Consider the following 21,351-nt stretch of genomic DNA (forward strand, 5'->3'; position numbering starts at 1 on the left):
CATTAATTTAATAATAGTGCAGAAGATTTTGTTATCGCCACTCAGGTCGTCATGCACTTACGTTCATTAACGCACACTTGCACATTCAGGATAATAATGCTCACTCGCAGACGGAGCTCAGTGGAATTACAACACTTGGCAATAATTCGCGCTCACATCCATTTGCGCTAACAGTAATCGGTATGCGTAGTGCACCCGCCTAGTGGCTAAAAATCGTAGCCGTCATCGTTCACCATCGCGTCTAAAATGTAGTGGTAACGTTAAAAGAAATGTACAAGCTGCAGATGAAGTAGAAGATGTCGCACACAAGAGAAGGATAGTAGTTTATTTTTGAAATGACGAATGGCACGCGGGATGATTTCATCGTGCGCTAATCACGACGCCTAACGTCGGATTCCCAAACGCGCATTGAAATTTTTAATAACACTTATGTTTTCCTATGAGTAGTTTTGGTCACTTGTAGGAAGTTATCATCGCCTGGGCCCGACGAAGTCACATACAAGGCTTGGAAAACTTGGCCACAAAGCCCACAGTGTACTCTTGGAGAGATACAACGAATCCTGGCGCGAAGGATTGATTCCTTGTGAGTGGAAGGTCAGCCGCCTAATACCTTTACTTAAGAGCTCCAAATCTCCATCAGACTTGGCATCGTACCATCCCATCGCTCTTGCTAGTTGCGTGTTGACGCGCCTTAATTGAATCGTACTTAGAACATAATGAGGTATATCCGAATGCAATGGCGGGCTTCCGGCGCGGTCGGTCATCGGTCGATAACGTGCTTGATTTCGTAACATCTATTCAACACCAAAAGAGCATGAAACAATTATTGGTGGCGATGTTTCTCGATGTGAAAGGCGCATATGATAATGTAGTGCACCAAGCAATCCTCGATGCTTTGACCGATGTGGGCATTGGTGGCCGTGCGCTGCGCTGGATTCACAGCTATTTGGAGGATAGATCCTTCTTCGTACTTACAGAGGATGGAATGACATCCCACCATCTCACCAGCAAAGGTGTGCTGCAAGGCGGAGTGTTAAGTCCCACGCTCTTCAACGTAGCACTGCTAGGCCTTGTTGGATGATTGCCAAGGACGGTCCATATATATAGCAGGCAGCATTATTGCTACCACATGATGTCCACAGTGACCGCTTACATGTTTACACCGATGGGTCGGTTATGCACTCCAGTTCAGCAGCTGCAGTATTTGTCCCAGCAAAATTTATAGTGATAAAATTCTGGACATCGCACTTGACATCGACGACGGCTGTCGAACTTGCAGCTCTGCGTGCAGCAATGCAATTGATCGATCAGAAATCGCCCCAGCAATGGTCCATCTTCTGCGATTCCAAAGCCACCCTCCAGAGTTTGCTCTCTGCACTAAGCCGTGGACCCCACGAACTACGTACTTGTCGCGGACACACGCGACAGTGTGTGTCCTTACCGTTTACGCTTACCATCTGGGAGTTGGCAAAGGACATGACATCGTCTTTCAATGGCTGCCAAGTCACTGTGGTATCCTTGGAAACGAGCAAGCAGGCGCAGCCGCTCGATCTTCAAATACCAGTGCCGATTGCGTCGCTATCCCTAAATGTCCAGAATAGACGCAGCGGGAAAGCTCCGTGCGCTTGCTCGCGAGCTTACGTTAGCCCAATGAAATTCAACAGACTTTAAAACCAGCGCCTCTGTTCCCTGAATCCTAATCTGAAGCTCCGCCTTCCACATGGCTTACCACGACGGAAGGTAACTCTCATTTGTCGCCTATGCATGGCTTGGAGTAGCTTTTACCAACGCGTACTCCTATACCTTATCGGTTCAGATTGTGAAACTTGCGGGTGCAAAGAGACGATAACACATCTTCTGTGTGATCGTCGTCATTTTAGTGCATAAAGGAAAGTCCTCAGCACCACGCTCGACAAGATTGACCACCGTTCCCTTAAGGAAGCCATAATTCTTGGTCCCTGGTCCCAGCCGACGTCGGCGCGAACTGCTTTAAAAGCGCTAGTATGCTTTTGAAAAACTATAGAATGTGCGAACTGATGCTTTCCTTTTTTTCTTTATTATCTTTTTTTATCTTCTCTTGTTTTGTTATCTTTTCTGCCCTTACCCCATCCCCCTGTGCAGAGTAGCCAGCCGGACACTTAACCTGGTCAATCTCTCTGCCTTTCACCTCTTATTTTCCTTCCTTCTCAAAGACGTGCGCTAAACGCAATGCCATGCTATAGCATTTACGAGATAATACGTACAGTGCACGTTGTACTCTTCTCTGCAAGGTAAACCATGTGCATTGCAGTTTCCCACGCAAGGAGCCACTCTTGCTCCTTCTGCTAGCGTATAGCTACCCTTTAGCATCATATACATAGGGCGACTGCGATCGGTGGCACACTTTCAGAAACTGAAACGAAGTAGCGCGTATAGCCCATGCATTGTCATATTAACTATTCAGCTTAGGCGGATTCTGGGATTGTGTTTCTGCGGCTGCGTACGCAGGAAGTGTGCAATCATAGTTTTAATGTCGCCGTGGCCTCTTAACGCGCTTCTGCCAAGTTGACTCAATGAATATGGCGTACAGCATGTTTCTAAGCACAAGGTCGGGACTTTAATATCCAGCCACATTCTGATGGTGGCCGAATTCAAAAGTACTGGCATGCTTTAGAAATAAGTACTAGTTGAAGAACCGTAGATGGCCGAAATTAATACGCAGCCCTCCGCTAAGGCATTCCTGTTAACCCGTACATTGTGCAGGTTCGGAACGTTAAACAGTTGTGATTAACAACATGCACTGAAAAGTGCGTGTGCGCGTAAGTGTGTGAATATCGCATATAAAATCCTGTCCCCGCTGCAGTTGGTTACGGAGCCGTCAGTCAATGTCCCCGCAGAAGCGGTACTTGATACGCGCGTCTGTGTCAGAATTGATGATATATTTTAATAAACGCAGAAACTACTTGGATTACCGGACTCACAACATTCCTTAAAGTTTATTACAATAATAAACGAGATATTGTGGCTTATTGGATGAGGTGACCAGGTGACACCAGTATTGCTGCTCCAGTCTATCATTAGCTTCTCCAGCCTCATAACGTGACACTTGGCTCCTTCTTCTTCTTCTTTAATAATAATAATAATAATAATAATAATAATAATAATAATAATAATAATAATAATAATAATAATAATAATAATAATAATAATAAATAAAACAGATAACAATGCGGCCTTGGTATCGCACTTCTTTTACTGTTTGCTTAAAGGTGACATTAGGCTAACAATGCCTATATAGATTTACTGGTGATTCGCACTGGTTATTGAGCGGTCAATAAAGAAACCATTATTTAAGGGAAAATAATACAGCTGTTCACTTTATTAGTGGAAAGCAGTCGAAAGATATTTTGATTTACCGCGCTCATGGGTATAGCCGGCACACACAGGATGCCGAAACTGTCAAGAGCAAGTAGCAAGTAATTACGTTTAACTGGTATATAGCGCAACGGGAGCTCGTTCGTCCATGACAAACATGGTTCTTCTCATTAAGTCTTTCCTCATATGTCATGACAGCGATAGTCGGTGTGTTTCACTGGCGTTGCTGATTATTATGCATTTCTGCGAGCCACTGGAACACGCACGGCACGGAATACGCAATAGTTCATGAAACTCGTTTTCTTTTCTTTTTTTTTTCTTTTTTTTTTCGACCAGCGACACGCCGTGCGCTCTGCGTGCGAAGTGGGGCGGTGCGGCGTGAACCCAAAGCACGCTGCCAGTGCCCGACCCCGACGGGGCCGAATTCATTCCGCGGCGCTTTCGTCCCACCATGTGGCGCGCGTAACTGTGCAGTCACGAGCTCCTCGCCGACTTATTTGTCGTCGTTACTAATGGAGCTCCCCGAGCGGTCGGCGCAGCCGTGCTTCCAACTCTCTTACAGTCTTCTTCGCGCACTCTTCAAAAGGTCTCCCCGCCGAGTTCGTGGGCAGGATTAAAGGAAACCCCTACCCACACGCGCACTAGCGTGCTGCGCTGCTGCAGTTCAGCGACCACTACCCTGACAATCACAAATGGGGGCCCCCCGATGCCGGCCTGCCCTTCTTCGTGCCGCCAAGCTCGCGTCTTGCTGTGGGTATCGTTTATCTGCGCCAGCAGTGTAGCCGCGGCTAGCCTGAAGTTGCTTTCTTGCGGCTTATTCCAGCATGCAACACGAGGGAAAGGAAACTTGTAGCAAACCCGCCATGTAAGTAGTAGCACAGGTTGTTTGGGCGTGCTAAGCCGATTTCCATTGGTATTCTGATGAATTCTTTAATCAAATGCTCGTTAGAACAGCAGTACCACTAAGGAAGCGTTTCAAACTGCCGGTCAAAGGAACACTGAATAACACCTGCTTTTACTGCTAATGACGGAGTAGTCCCGTGTTTTGTGAGTGATATTCATCAGTTAGCATTCCATTTCGCGGAAGTCACTCAAGAGGAAGATAACACAGCGGCGATGTAACCGTATTTCCGCCCGATACGGAATGAATCAGGGACGTATATCACGGTACTGCGGGACCGCATACCTGTTGTTCTTGTTGCGAATGTCTACGACACGCATCCTATCTTCAAGCGGACGCATAAATACGGTTAGACTCAGCACATAAAAAAAAAGACCGGCATGGTCGTCAAATGTAACTGATGGGCGCAGACTGACAGGTGCTGAAGAGCTTCCCAAGAATGAAAACTTATTGGGCAAACTTATGCCCCGCAAAGGGAAGTAGAGGTAGGCAGTGATAGTGGCGACGCTTACGGTCGGCGGTCGCCGGATCAAAGGGCACTGCTGGGAATCACGCCATAGTTTATAAGGTGTTCTGGAACGCTCTAATGCCATCGCAGTAACTTCAGAATGATTTTTACAAGCATCGTGTATACATCTGTTAACGATGGGTCCATCAGGCTAGCTATGCACGCGGGACGTAATACCTTGATGCGTCTTGCGCGAGGTCTGTCCCCGCTGCAGTTGGTTACGGAGCCCTCAGTCAATGTCCCCGCGGAAGCGGTACGGTCTGTGGGCTTTCTGTATACGCTTGATAGCGTATACAGAAAGCAAACACTGACGGCATGAACGGTAAAAGTAAGAGCGTGCGAACATATCAGTAGCCTGGTTTAACGTGCAGTTCGGCAGAACTGGTTCACGCTTGAAAACAGCCCGAGGGGAGAAGACGACCCCCCCCCCCTCCCCCTTCGCTTCCCCATGCAATGCAACCCCCAAATCTTTAGCGCAGTGCTTTAGGCCTTTACCTTGCGACCGTACGGTTACCGGCGATCAGGTCGGGCCGCCCATCGCGCGGCCAATATACAGTGACTTGTCATCGTGGCGACGATAATAAGGCGCACGCTGAGCACTTTCCGACTAAAAAGCGAGCCCTCGGGTATTTTAGCCATATAAAAAGGGGCGCTGGCATCTGTTCCCCCCCTCCCCCACCCCCCTCTCTGCTCCGGGGTCAGCGTGTGGTTCACGGGGATCGCCTATGCGCCCGTAGCCTATTAACGGCTGCCCCTTTCGCCGTGGGAGAGAGAAAGCGTCGCCGTGGCTTGCGCACCCGGTGTGCCCTCCACGGCGGGGCCTACTCCACGCGTGCTCGCGCTGTGACAGCTGCCCTGGCGGGCCGCTCTGTTGCTCCTCGTCTGCGAAGGTCGGTGCGGTGAGGCACGATTAGCACTTCGGCCGCAGCTCGGGCGTCCATCACGCCACGCACGGACGGCCCGGCCCCGCCTTGAAATCAATTAACGCCTGCAAATACTCACGGCCTCCCCGGTCGTCGTCGTCGGTGGTGGCAAGCAATTGCGGAATTTGCTTAGTAATTACTGGCGCTAATCGTGTTTAATTAAACCTGGGCGCCGAGGTGCACATCCCTCCCGCATGCTGCAGGGAGGTGCGTCGCGGCGTTCTGCAAAAGAGCACGGCGCCCACTGACAGAACCCCATTTATCATGGCCGAATCGGCAGGTCCTTTTGGGCCGGCCGCGGCTAATAGCAGCGCGCTCCTCTTATCGCAGCCTCCCTCTCCCCTTCTCATGCATAGAGCGCCGCTCCGGTGCGCGCATGTACGCGAGAGCAGCATCCTCAAAGAGGCCGCAGTTCTCGAGGGACGCGTCGTCACAGATTCCAGTCAACCGCAGAGCAAGCGTCCTACTATGACAGTCGCGGTGCTTTATAGAGGAAAGAGAGAAAGAGAGAAACATACGATTCGATATGTTACTATAACGTACGTTACAGCAGCTCCGAAGCACGCGCCCAGGGGGTAAGCAGTCGAATACACATCGCGCTGCCCAAGGTGCGCAATTCGTACACCTGTCAACTGAAGCTAAAGTTTGGAAGTGTCACGGAGATTTATTATTACATGTATTTTAGGCGCCCGCATGATGCTAGGATCCACGCATGGTCTGCCTTTCATAGCGTGCGTGCACAAGCTTCATTCCCATCCTGCGACAGTTACGAATTGTATAATTATTATCAACATTCAGTTTTTTTTTTTTGGCATTGTTCTTGGAAGGAGTGATGACAACCAGGTAAATTTAGGAAAGGAGGAATCGAAGAAAAAGTGACTTGCTACAGGGGTACGACGTGGGGCAACGTGTTTTTTTTTTTTTTTTTTGCATCCAACGTTAGCATGCTTTGCAACCTTCCCCAAGCTCTGCAGCGGATTCATTTTTTGATAAAGCTATAATTAAATACTTAGCGTAATCTGTAAAAAATACGCGTATATTTTGAGGTGTCCGTCGCGTACAGTAACCCCATCGCTGCAGTCGAGGCCATCGTAATCACCATAAGTCCCTTCATGATCTTGAACATGAACTTTATACTGTCACGTCCCTCATGTGTACTTCGAGAATATTTCGCGCATATGCAATCTACCATGTCAAATGCGAACACAGCGACAAGCGAAGCGCCCTATAGCTTTGTTGCTTGAGTGCGCGTATCTCGTAATACGCACTGAAACGCATGCTCTGTATACTTCCCAGTTAAAGTTTACACCATCGACTGGCGGCACATCGACTATAAGCCGCTTTACATAAACGTTCAGTTACCCACATAGTAATGTGTGTACATAGATATCATCGCATATAGAAAGAGAGCAGAGAAAAGGAGATTTAATAATGACTGGAACGGTCGCTCTATAGCTGAAAATCCAGCTTGTCATTTCAAGCGGGCAGACGGAACGATCAAATGGTTGCGCATGAGAAGCACACCTTGATGAAAGTCAAGGCCAATAACTCAAGCGCGAACACTCTCAGGGTACTGCGCGCACCGAGGAAGGGACTACAGGGAGTCAAGATTAATGGCCGGTTTTGGGCCGGTAATAAGCTTAAACAGTGCGCATGTCGAGCCGTGATTTATGCCTCCTTGAAGTGAGCTCCTCTTTCTGCCTTTCAATCTTCCGCTCTATGATAGGTTCACTTTTGCGTGCGTATGGGCAGCAGTCAGCCTTCTCCTTCATATATATTCCCAAACTTTCCTGTTGTGATACAGACATCTCTTTCGTTCGCTCCGCTCCGTCTCCGCCTTCCCTTCTGAAAAAGATATTCAAGCTTATTGTGACTTCTGTATTGTTGATTGCATAGATCTGTCGCGGGCTTACTAAAGCTGGTTTCCTTGCTTAGTCGCACCAAGACATTCCAGGATGCGTCATATACAGTGGACGCAGTAATTGCCTCCGTCCTCTGTCGTGGGTCGTTTTGGCAGACTGCCATCGATTCATGACAACTATAGAGTCTTGAATAAATTGTTATTTTTTTTCTGTTGGTGTTGTCTGGAACGTGTGCAATGAAAAAAAAAAGGGGGGGGGGGGAACGTAACGAGGGAATGTGATGGACCACTAATCAGATACAGTAAACTCCCGTTAGTTCGACCTTGGTTAATTCGACTTCTCGCTTTATTCGAACGCTCTGGAAAGTACCGGTGAGAAACCATACATTGGCGGCTAAGGAAGGAAAACCCGTTTAGTTCGAACGCGAAAGCATGCCGGTTCGGTTAATTCGGCCCCCACCACAGCCCCACCATGCGCGCTGTGATCACCAAAAGCTTGAAAATACAACAAATCCTGTAGACGGCACTACTGCTTCCCTATGCGACAATGGTGATGGTAGCAACCAGTCCTGCAGGGATGATGACGACTTGCGCTGTGCCCTGGGCGATGTCTCTCTTGAGAATTTTGTCAGCATCAACAGCAGTGTTGAGGTCTGTGGGCCACTGAGTGACGATGACATGCATAGTTATTGTAAGACTGTCTTGAAGTAGTTTGCCGTCGACGACCAACTACTTCAAGCAATAAAAAGACATGAATTAGTCATAAATTCCACTGTAACAATACGGAAAGAACATGTTCGTTCGAAGAGAGTAAACAACCCCTTACGGGCGTAAGAAATTAGGCCTGTCGCCTTTTTCATAGCTGCAATCTTGCCGATTTCACGTTCAATTTCTAAGCTGAAGTCGCCCATACAGAGACGGCATCCGAAGAGCAGCTGCCTTGAATGCCTTTTTCTTTCTGTCTTCTTTTATCCTCTTACTCAGAGGTGACTGCACCCGTGTATGCTGCGCTGTTTGGTCGCCAGGGAAATGAAGCGTGCGTCCCGCCCCGGCTGAACTTAATCTTGATTAAATATTTTCCTCGTCCGGAGATTATGAGTAAGCGCAAGTCACGCGTATTGTCAGGAGGAGGCGACCTCAAGGCGCGCTCTCTGTCGGCGGCCGCGCGACGCGATGTGTGTGCGTCTGGTGCGCGCGCGGGCGCGCGCACACACACACACACACACACACACACACACACACACACATGGGCACGACGAAGGCTGCGCTCCTTCGAGGAGGGAAGAGCAGCAGCAGCAGCAGCGACGGCCTCGGAAGCGCTGCGGCCGCCGTTTTCAAAACCAGTCGCGGGCCCCTCTCAGCTCCGCGACGGCCAGTTTCACCTTTGTTTTCTTTCGTCCCGCGCTCTTCGATGGTAATCTATCTCCGGCGATTGATTATAAATTGGACTTGTCAAATTGAAGCGATTCTTGAAATGAAGATTAATTACGGCTGTTAGCTCGTGGTCGCGTCGGCATTTTCGTTTTGATCGGTAACATCAGAAAACAGAAGCTACCCCCGCGCGCGCTACGCAAGAAAGCGGAGGTGGGGGGGACGCGGAGGGGCTCTGCCAGGAAGAAATAAACGACGCTTCGGTGTCCTCGAAAGGATGTGGCATGCAGTAATTGCTGAGCGGCAGCATATATATCCGCCGCTGCCACTCGCTTGGCGGCAGCGGAGACGCCGGATAATCCACGTCGGCTGAGCAAAAGAAGATCTCTCCTGGCGGCCTCTTCCTTGACCCCCCCCCCCCCCCCTCTTTCTTCCCTCCTCCCGAACTGGCCGCACGTACTTTTTTTTTGCCATGTGTACATTGGACCACGGCTTGAAAAATTGTTTCGGCATGCGATATCACTGCTCCGACCCTTTGGAAGCTTTAGGAACCGAATGCAAAGTAAAAATAAAGGGGGGAAAGTAGGGGGGGGGGGGGGGAGCGGCCACCACGCTCATACGCATCGCGTGGCCGATCTCTCAGCAAGACGGGAGCGACTGAGATGCCACTTTTTGGATATTTAAACTGACGGACTCTCCCTTTGGCCGAGGGCACCCCTCTCCGGCCGGCTGGCTTGTGGGTTTTTCTTTTTCGCGTTCGCTTTGCATCGGGACGCCCGTGGCGACTCTTATCGCCGGTGCGGCGTGTGTGTGTGGTAGGTCATATTAAACAGCCTTATCGTATTTATGCTCGGCGTGGTTGTGAAACGCCCGATACCTCAGTGCTTGGTTCGACTAGCGCCGCCCGTTCCCGTTATTTGTGAATGATAAAATGTGTTGCGCTTCTTTTGATGTGGGAGTAAGCAAGGATAAATTTGTTCGTGTATGACGAGTGACGCGCTGGTACAATTAAGGCACACGTTCGAACGCTGATAAGGCAAAACATTTGCACAGCGGAGACTAATTAACGCGGTCCATTGGACCGAAGAGTGGCTGCTTCCCCATGCACTGCATTTTAGCACATGAGATGCTATGTTTAGACATTAAACGTACAGATATCTTAACATTGTTACGACCCAAGAATTTTCTGTGAAAATTATTTTCACTGCAAGTATTATTCTTTTTTATTCGTGTGTGGTAGGCCTAAACTGATAATAAATTTTCAATCAGCGTCAATGATTTTACGGGGAACGCCTCACACTCATGCGAAAATTGGAGCAACACCGGTGACTAGAGGCTCTATCATTGATGGTTATGGCCGGCACGAGCTAGTCCAAGTGCAACAAAGCATTGCTAGAATAATTCCAGATGGAGCTTATGTTCCATATACGTATAGCACTGGGAGTGGAAAAGTGTGAAATTGCCATTCCCTAAAACAGAAAACAGGGTTCTAGCTCCTAAGGTCAAATAAGTGCTGATAGCTAACCTCAGGCATAAAGAAAATAATCATAATAAAATAGAAAGATAACTAACAATGACGCTCTGCACGAACGATCTCTTTTGCATGAAGAACACAGCGTTCGCAATCCCTGTGACTTTTACTGCGTCAAAGACAATGTTCGTTTGTCGATGGCAGCGCTATGGTGTTGGGCTGCTGAGCACGAGGTCACGGGATCGAATCCCGGCCACGGCGGCCGCATTTCGATGGGGGCAAAATGCGAAAACACCCGTGTACTTAAATTTAGGTGCACGTTAAAGAATCCCAGGTGGTCCAAATATCCGGAGTCCCCCACTACGGCGTACCTCATAATCAGATCGTGGTTTTGGCACGTAAAACCCGATAATTAATTAATTAATTAATTGTCGATGGCAGCGGAACCAACTTTTCAGAGCTCTATGCCATTCGACCAAATGGAAAGTGAAGCTGTAACATATACGTTTGTACTCTGTTCCATCAAGCTGGTTCTGACTGGGTGCTAAACCATTTTTAAAGTAAAGACATTAATGCCGGAAACCGGACGGTTCTTCATATTGTATATTGTCAAACTGCAGTTACGAGAAATTTGTGGTTCTCTATTGCAAACGCGCCGGCCATAATCCTGAAAAGAAAATGAGTGGCGCTGCCGTTAGTAACGGTGCGAAAACGAAACGATGATACCCCGAAATTCCCGCACTCTCTCCCAATGACGTCACGGATTTAGCAACGTCTCGATGATGTTAATTAACATACACACGAGAACAGCAGTCGGTTGTCATCTAAATGGCAGAAGGACCCATCTTCCTTGTGGGCCCCGCGATGTGCTTTCTTGCCGACTTCCACCAGAGGGGACTGCTGTCCAGTGCTCGTGAAGCATTCGTCAACGTCTTCAGCTTGCTACGGCTGCAAGTATGGGAACTGCTGGCCCTCTGCCAAAACCTGAAGACACTTCCTCTTCCTAAGAAGATGAGACCGGTTGTCGAACGTGGTGCCAGACCTGCCGTTGCAGGTATATGGGGAAAAGTACCAGGCCCTATATTCGGAAAAAAAGACGAGAGAGAACCTCACCCGACAACATTTGTCGACTTTGCTTGAACAGAAACGGCCAATATACGTGAAAAGACAGTGAATTTCACTATAGTCAGTGACATCGCTATGACATGTTGCGGCGTATAGGAGAAGTGGCTTGGGCACAAATTTTATGCAGATGGAGATTTGGCTTTCAGTTCCCCAATTAATAAAAAAAAAAATCATTTCCCGCCGTGGAAATACAGATAAACTGTAAAATGATTTAGACCCTTAAAAGTAAATAAGAGCGTAAATCGATCTGTAATCACACACTTACACCTTTTTTGAGTGTAAATGGTGCGATTTATAGACAGATTCACACCCTTCTTCACTTTTAAGCGCCTAAATCATTTTACAGTCCACGCCAATAGATTGCAGAGGAGGTTTTTTTTTTTTTTTTTTCTTTTTTTTACGCAGTTCGTATTATAGTACAGAGGTGGTTCTGAGCGAGCAGTCTAACCGTCAAGACTGGTTTAGTGCTTCTTATTCCTACTTCTCACTGCTGCGAAGACTTGTTGATGCACAGAATACATGCGCTGAAGACAAGTCTACTCACAACTGCGTCGTCTGTATTCATGCTATTTGCTACAAATGAGACAAAAAAAGAAACAAAAAAAAAAAAAAGCTTCGGCAGCTTCGCAGCGATACACCTTCTGCCATGAGAAAGGGAAAAGATGTTTGCTCCTGCGGCGAAGTGGGAGCACTTAGCGGCAAGCTAAATGGAATGTCCCGTTGCATATATAGTCAGCGAAGATGTGCAAACTATTTTTATTTTTTTAACTACGCAAATTACGTTAGTATCTGTCAGGTTGAGTCTTTGCTTATTTTCGAATACACAATTTATTATGTTCTTAAAATGAATACACAGGGCCCGTATTCACAAACTTCTATTGAGGTGGTTTCCTCTTTAGCCGGCGTTCGTGCGCCTTCTGCTCACGATAACGATCGTCGTGACAGCGAGACGATCGCGGCGGCAATGGGCCAATCATAGCCGGCACTTGTGTGAGAGACGTTTTGCGATTACAGGCCCGTCTGGTCTCCGCCAGGCGTTGCTGAAGCTCAAAGATGCCACGGGGATGTGGTGCGGGGAGGTGGAGTCGCCCCAGGCCTATGTTCCTTTCTTGCGCGCTTTCTCGCATGTACTGCTAATGCAAGGACTGATCTGTTTGTGATTCCTGAAGTGCCAACGTAGTTAAACTAAATTTTTCCCGGTGTCCCTTTGAACGCTTTATAAGGCGGAACACACTTCCGATTCTGGGGTCAAATTCACAAAGCTGTTCGTTCGCAAGTGCTGTTTGCCACCATTTGCTGGCCACCTTCGCTAATGGTATGTACAACGTCAGGATTGGCTAAAATATTCTCTTACCAAGAACTAGAGCGTAATACATCTTTTTTTTTTTGCGAATATACGGGCCGGTATTCACAAAAAAAAAAAAAAGTTCTTGCGTTAGAACTTTTCGGAAGAGTTCAATCGTGACGTTGGACGTGTTATTAGCAAAGACGGTCGCCCGACGGCAAGCAGCTCTTCGGAAACAAAAAGCTTTCTGAATTTGGCGCCTGATTTTGAAGTAAATGAGCGAGAACAAGGGGAACCGAGAGCCTATAATAGTCCCTTTCGAGGGAGGTGGTTATTGTTGCGCCCTCAAGAAAAAAAGCACAAGTTCCGGCATCGAAAGAAAGGAGGGGAAATGCGCCGAAAGAAACACGTGTACTTGCACATCCGTCATCAATTTCGCCGCTTACTTCACTTTATCTCGACAACAAGCGCGCGAGGCCCCGCGCCAGCAAGCTGCGCCCGCGAGTCGACGCGGGAGGGCGACATGCTAATGACGTGCGAGCGATTTCGTACGGCAACGCGTCGCAGCTGATTGCGGTTCTGGTTTAGCCAGCGGCCGGCCCTCCAAACGAGAAGTCATTTCGGAGCCCGGTTTTCTTTTTTTCGCAATTTCTTTAGAGATAAAAAGCACCCCTGCCTTCCTACCACGCGCGTGCCGGGAACATTCGTCACTGATATCGAGAGGCTAGGCGTCTTCCCCGGCCGAGCTGGGACGACTTGTCGCTCTCACCGACCAGCGGCGAAAGCAAGGCTACAGCAATCAGTTCCGACTCGTTTCCGCGTGAAATCGCGCGCGTGTCATTAGCACGTCGCCCTCGTATACATCACGTCCAAGGTGGCTCTCCCGAGAGCGCATCACGTGACATCGAGCAGAAAAATAGACGGCACGCTATAGAAACGCCCCGTTTTATTCTTCTTTTCGTTCTTTATTGTTTTCGTATTCCAGAGGGACCTTATTCGTATATTTTTTTTTTTCGTATTTTTCGTGTACCAGAGGGGCCGGTCCGGTTACATGCAAAGTACAACTCCAGCCCCAGTAGATGTACGGAGACTGCCCGAGCTGTATATAGTGCGGCTGGTTAGCTATTTAGCTAGTATACTGCGGCTATTTAGAATGCAAGTAATAGCGCGCGACTGCTCGACCTGCAATCGAACAAAGCAGGTGGTTTTATCACATTTTAGGAGGATTATAGATTGCTGCTACGACACCAGCAAGAATGATAGGTACGTCTCCGCACCTGCACAAACGCAAACATCTGAATATCAGTCATCAAATACGAGGATTTTCGAATATGTTTTGTGTAACACGGCAGCTCCCGGTACAGCGTGGTTTCAAGGATTTCTTGGAACGTCAGTTGAAGATTCATAGGGGGGGGGGGGGGGGGGGTCGAAGGAAACAATTATTTCGACTTGTTAACTCCAAGAATGCAACATGGGTATCTGTGCGCGAGATTATTTGCCACAAAATGACCGAGGTTAGTGCGAGATAAATATAATTAACTTCTGGGGCGCTGTTGTACTATGCATGTATTAATGAACACACGAGTAACTTCGTGGTGTCAATTCAACAGCAAGTAATACCCATAGTGAAGCAATATAAGTACCTCGGCGTACACATAAACGAAGGAAAGAATTACTCAAGCAACCACCAAGATAATCTGAAAATAAAGGGGAAGAGGAATGCAGCAATAATGAAACACAGAGCACTGTGGGGCTACAATAAGTATGAGGTGGTGCGTGGAATCTGGAAAGGAGTAATGGTGCCAGCGCTAACATTCGCAAATGCCATTATATGCTTAAAATCGGATATATTGGCGGGTTTGGAAGTTAACCAAAGATCAGTAGGCCGGTTGGCTTTGGGAGCACACGGTAATACGACAAATGAGGCAGTGCATGGTGACATGGGTTGGGCCTCTTTGAAGTCAGAGAAGCACAAAGCAAAATTAGTTTTGAAGAAAGGCTCAGGAACATGGATGAAAATAAATGGGCGGCTAAAGTACACAAGTATCTCTACATGAAAAGCGTGGACACAGAATGGAGGAAGAGGTCAAGGAAGTTGGCAACCAAGTACAGGATAATCGAAACTGTAGATAGACAACCAGGGGTCATCAGAAAGAAAGTGAGAGAAATAGAGACCGTGAATTGGATGCAAAGAATGGAAACGAAAATGACAATGGAGATTTACAAGAATGAGAAGAAAGAAATTAGAAGGGAAAATCTGTACGATAACACAAAGGGCAGTGCCTTGCTATTTGAGGCTCGAGCCGGTTGCCTAAGGACAAAAACATATCGGAACAAATATTCGGAACTAGATGAGACATATTGTATGCTGCAGTAAATATCCAGAGACCACTCAGCACATCCTAATGGAATGCGACGGGATCCACCCAGCGAGAACCGTATAGGTAACGTACAACTCCCAGAAGCGCTTGGGTTTAAAGTGGAAGGAAACATAAACAGATCAGCCGTAGAGATCAGCAAGAGACGATTAGAGTACTGGTGGAAAAAAAGCAGGGAAAAGATGGATACGACCTGATCTCTTAAAATCATAGGCAGCGGTACAAGGTAAAGTTTTGAAAAAGAAAAATAATGAGAGGTATACAAAAATGCTAGAAAAAGAACATGTATAGTATACCTGATTAAATCAAGCAGGCTAGGTGACTATTTGTCGCCGCCCCGTTTCAAAGGGGATGCCAATAAATCATCATCATCATCATCATCATCATGTACGCAGTCTGGTCTATACATGACCAAGTAATGGCCCCCATCGCAGGTTACGCCGCTGCAAATGCGCTTGGCCTGTCAGGCCACCAAGAGCGTTTCGTCCTTGTACTTTTCTTTCTGTATTTCCGCGAAACTTGAAACAAACAGAAAGAGAATAAAATAAATATGTTAATATTCTGACAGATGTTCTAGAACTTCAAATTTATGGAACCACTTTGTTCACTCGATGGCAAATACATATACTTGCAATTCCATAGGCCTCCTCCACATTTGCACGTTAATACGCTCGCGGTATATTATCAGCCGTAAGCGGCGATGCATATGGAATGCCAACGCAGCGGAAAGTGTTTAACATTTGTAATGTTGCCAATATCTTGCGCAATTTTTCTCTCTACGACCACGTTTATGCTTGTACAACGCCGAAGCATTCAGAACTTTCGAAAGAGATAGCGCAGCAGGGCGCTTCGGCGCGGTTCCCTGACTGCGCTTGCTCTGTCCCGCCAGGTTCATTGCCGTCTTTTTTGTTATTATTAATGAATGTATGTAAGGAGATGTTGGCGCCTTGTAGAGGCGTCGGCTGCTCCTTTGCTCCTACGTGCAATAATAAGCGGAACACTCTTGGAAGAACAAACCAATAGCAACACAAAAACACTCAACAACGACTTTCTGCGAGTGAACTACTCGCGGTTCATTGCCTTGCTGCTGAGTTACACTAAGGGAATGCTTCATGAGACTAAATGACGTCAAACACCGGAGATGCAACGAAAATCTTGTGTAATGCATACTTTTTAAAGATGCGTGGGAACTAGACATAGGCCATGTGTGGCTAGCGTCCATTGGTAAATATGACGAAAAGTCGCTCTTCACACTGTCTTATCTGTCCCCTTGCGCATGAAAGTGAACAAAATACTGAAGATTTGGAGGCTTAGCGCATTTGGAGTCGAAAGCGTGTTGAATGCCCTGACATTAATTTTCCGGACATTAACTGGGCAGATCTATATAGAGGTATACATAACCGGCAATCCAAAGATTTTCTTGACACGATCCTAACATTAACTTTACTCTGATGGTTAATGTGCCCACCCGTGGGGGGGACATTGTGGACCTTGTTCTTGTTTCTGATCCTGAAATAATAAAATCGCTATCATCCGCTGGTGGTCTAAGCGATCACAACTTACTACTATTTAATCTCTGCATCGCAGTTCCTATCCGCAGCCCTCAATAAAACACATTAGGGACTACAACAAAGTGGACTTTAGCAATATCAACACTGAACGAAACAAATTTTCGTATTTTTTCCGTCAGACTGCTCCTTCTCGTACAGTAGATGAAAACCGGATGATATTTAAGAATAAATTATTATCGCTTGTTGAGAGACATGTGCCTTTTGTTCGCATTCGCGGTGATTTAGGAAAGCCCTCGTTTTCTAATACATTATGGAGACTTTGGGGTAAGAAAAAACGTTTTTTTTTTCGTGATGCGAAAAGCTCGAAATCTTCTTCAAAGTGGGACAAGTACTTTACATGCCTGCGTGAATACACTAACACTTTGAAACAATCCAAAAAGAAATTCTTCCACCGCGATTTGCTGAACATTCTACGTGTCAACCAAAAAAGTTTTGGAATATTCTGAAACCAAACAACAGCTCCAATAACATTTCTTTGACTTACACTGACGGTTCCAATGTGCCACGTGATCAGCGGTGAGACGTAATCAACTCATATTTTTCTTCTGTTTTTCACTCGTGCGTCTGCACTGAAGGACTTTGATTTGCCCAGCTACTATTTTCCCCGCATATGCATGCTTCCTATTACGATTAATTCTCAAGGCATTATGAAGCTCATTGAAAACCTGGAGATTTCTAGTGCCCCCGGATCAGATAACATCTCTGCTAAGATACTAAAAGGTCCGAAAGCAATTTCCAGTCTAATATTACAAATAATTTTTACCCAGTCCATTACCGACAGCTCACTTCCAAATGACGGGAAAATTAGTAAAGTGGTACCGGTATATAAGTCAGGCAGCTGCTCTCATCCTTCCAACTATCGTCCCATTTCTCTAACACGCATTGCCTGTAAACTCCTAGAACATATAACATATTCGCAAATAGCATGTCATTTTGGTGATCTTTCCTTTTTTTTGGCAATCAACACGGTTTCCGGCCTGGTTTATCATGCGAAAAACAGCTTTTTGACTTTGTTACTGAGCTTCACCTAAAGTTAGACTCATCACTTCAAACCGACGTCATCTAAGTACACTTTGCCAAAGCATGCGACTGTGTTCCCCATCAGCTACTTTTGACCAAACTTTCATGCCTCGATCTCGAACCTCTAGCATTGTCATGGATCCGTTTCTTTCTTACTAATCGCTTCCAGTACACAGTTGTCAGAAATCATTGCTCTGCCAGTGCTAGCGTGATCTCCAGCGTACCACAGGCGTCCGTCCTCCGTTCCCCTTCTCTTTCTCATCTTCATAAACGACCTTCCGGCACTTCATCCTCTATCCGACTTTTCGCAGACGACTGCGTACCTTATCGTCGCATCACAGACCAAACCGACCATGCAATGCTTCAACAAGACTTACATTTAATAGAAACCCGGTGTTCCAATTCTCTAATGAAACTTAACATCTCCAAATGTAAAGTTATCTGGACTCCCGTAAACACTCTAACAAGGTTAACCAGTACTCTTTAAACTCGACAACCATATCCACCGTTGAATCATATCGTTATCTCGGTATCACTATTAACAGCAAATTGACCTGGACTGACCACATCGCAAAATTGGCTACCGACACTACTAAATCACTTGGTTGCGTCAGACGTCCCCTTGCCCTGTGGCCCCCATCCACACGAAAACTAGCTTCTGAAACTTTCATTCGAAGTAAACTTGAATACGCCTTAGCTATTTGGAGCCTGCACCAAGCTTACTTAATCAACACTTTAGAATCAATACAAAATCGTGCCGCTAGATTCATGACTTGCAGGTACAGCCGTCAAGAAAGCGTCAGTGCGATTAAATCATCCTAGGACTCGAACCACTGCTGTCGCGTCGAAAAATTGCAAAGCTGTGCCTTTTCCAATGACTATATTATAACTTCCCACAATTACAGGGAAAGCTTCTTATCCCACCAACCTGTACATCTCGTCACCTTTTGAACTCTTGTAGCATCCAGCGCTTGCATGGCTCAACATCTTCATTTAATCAATCGTTTTTGCCTAGCGCCATCGCAGAGTGGAACAATTTACCAGATAAGAGTTTCAGCGAGCATGACCCCATTATCTTTGAATAGCTGCTTACTGACCACCTCAAACTCTAACCTTATAATGATCTTAATGTGTTTTCCTTCTTTTGCGATTGCCGATTCACATTGTGACTTTTTCTGCTGATTTGTTTTCACATTGTATTCAGTGTGCCGCTAAGTTTTCCATTTGTAGTTCTGTTCTCAAACGAATCCACAGGATGAGTTCTGTAGGAAACTGTAACCATGCCTTTGTTCCCATTCTTACCTTCTGTAAGCCCCCCCCCCCCCCCCCCCCCCCCTTGTGTAATACCCCGACAAAGGTCCTTAAGGGGAAAAATAAATGATGAATGATGATGAACGCTGTGAATCAAACGCACCACCTTCGAATATACACTGTAAGCAATTATGCGCACACAACGGCATTAGTCAATACTTTCAGTGCCTTAGATATTATATTTTACCAAAATTCTCCTTTAAGATTGTTTTCCTTCAATAATCTGTACCAATGCTTACGGCCTCACTATGTACACGATTATGCTTCCTCACAATGCATTAGTCGGCGCCGTACAGCATTTGAGCACAGGGACTGGCAACTGCATGCTTCCTTGGCTACGGCGACGTATTCGGGAAGTTTGACCTTATATGGCTTGACCCTTCGAGGAGCGAAACTGTTGCGTCTAAAAATGAAATTGTCACTTTTTTTTTCCTTTTCTTTTTCGCTTTTAGTTTACAAGACCCTCGGGTCGAATTCGCAACGCTTCAATGTGAAGTAGCTGTTCTTTCTTTCTTTCTTTCTTTCTTTCTTTCTTTCTTTCTTTCTTTCTTTCTTTCTTTCTTTCTTTCTTTCTTTCTATTTATTGGCCAAGCGTCTATCTGATGCGCTACGACGATTGCTGGGAGCAATTTTTATGAATCGCTCTTGTCTAAGGATTCGGGTTACGCTTTACAAATGAAAACCTTGTCTTACGTAATTCTGATAGTGACAAGAAAAATATCGTTTATTAACTGCGGGTAAATATGAAAAATGTACACTGTATTTTCTCACGAAAGTAAACGTGGGAGACCGTAGGCAGCGTTTTTTGTGAAGGACATCATGGTATCATCATGGGAGATGTCGACTACTTCTTTCTTCGTAGCAAAACAAAATTACACAGTTTAGATATGCACAGTGCACCGCTCAGCAAATACATGTGTACCACCACAAGCTAGGACACGGTAACGTGGTTTGGGAATAGTTCGCATGCCCGCGTCGCATGAAACACCACAAGCACAAGCACTACCAAGGAACACGAATACAGAAGCCATTTACTTAGTAGTCATCTGCAACACTTCTGAGTCCTCGAAAAAGGATGTTAAGGCACATACTTGTTGGATTCACTTGTTGACCATGGTCCCAATTTTGGGGGGACTATGGACATTTGAAATAACAGCAAGTGTGCGCAGTATAGACGTGTAATGACAAAACGCGACAACATTGAAGAACTAAGCCGGCTACAACGATTACGCCGATTAGCCCTCAATGTTATCTCATCGAAGACAGTACTTACAGTGTAACTCGCTAATTAGACATAAATATAATATCTTTGAGATATCTTTTTTTTTCAGTAAAGTAAATGAATGTATGGCAAAGTAGGCGGTATTCCCTCGTGGCTCGGTCTTTTGGCACGGGCTGTCGCAGGAGGTTCGCCGGGCACAGTGCCTACGAACGCGACTTCGCGAAGCGCACTGACCGGCCAGAACACCGTGCACCCTTCGATACCCAAGCTCGCCCTCACGGCTCTCCTCGACTGGTGTGGCCACCCCCCCCCCCCAAAAAAAAAAAAAAAAAAAAAAAAAAAAGCCGGGCCGCCGCTGTGGCGAGCACTTTTAGCAACAAGGGCGCAGCCTGTTAACCTCGGCTGCATCAGCGTGTACCTTCTTCCATTCACACGTGAGTCGGCAGAGCATGCGCCAGTCGTGCCGTTCGTTGGTACGGTGATTATTTCTTCCTCCACTTGATGCCTGCGTTTCATTTGCGGCGGTTGTAAATAAGCGGCCGGCGGTCCCGCGCGCCGGTGGCACCTCTTGGCACGCCAGGGGCCGTCGTAGCATGCAAAGGGAGGGGGGGTTGAGAGGGGGTCGGCGGCGACCGGTCGCACTTGCGGGCCGGACTCGAGGAGCTTCTCGCGCCCGTTCGTTTGCTTCGATTATTTGGCCATTTCCGAATCCGCGAAACGCATCTGAAAACGACTCGTGAAAAATGACGCCGCGTAATTGCCTATTTCAAAAGAGCTTTCACGCGCTCACGCGTGAGAATTGGCGTGACCACGGGCGCCGCGTGTAATCGTTTTACGAGCGAGTTGCCTCCCCCCCTCCCACCTCCACCCCCCTCTTTATTTATTTTTTTTTTTCTCGCGCAGGACCCGAGGCCCCTCCTGTTGGCGCAGTCCGCGGGTGGCCTCACTTCTTTCTGATGAGAGCCGCCGCTGCTACGCGCGCCCCCGACCCTGCCAACCGCACGAGCTGCTCTCTCCTTTCTTTCAGTGCACTTCTCTGTCGACGGGCAC

At 46.9% G+C, this 21,351-nt stretch overlaps 1 protein-coding gene across 1 annotated transcript in view; it reads right to left on the minus strand.

Annotated features, from left to right (window-relative positions):
- Positions 1–21,351, minus strand: part of LOC119464328 (homeobox protein MSX-2-like) — a 74,059-nt gene that overhangs the window by 26,065 nt on the left and 26,643 nt on the right. The window lies entirely within an intron of this gene.

This window comes from Dermacentor silvarum, chromosome 1, assembly GCF_013339745.2.
Source record: "Dermacentor silvarum isolate Dsil-2018 chromosome 1, BIME_Dsil_1.4, whole genome shotgun sequence".
Taxonomy (NCBI): Eukaryota; Metazoa; Arthropoda; class Arachnida; order Ixodida; family Ixodidae; genus Dermacentor; species Dermacentor silvarum.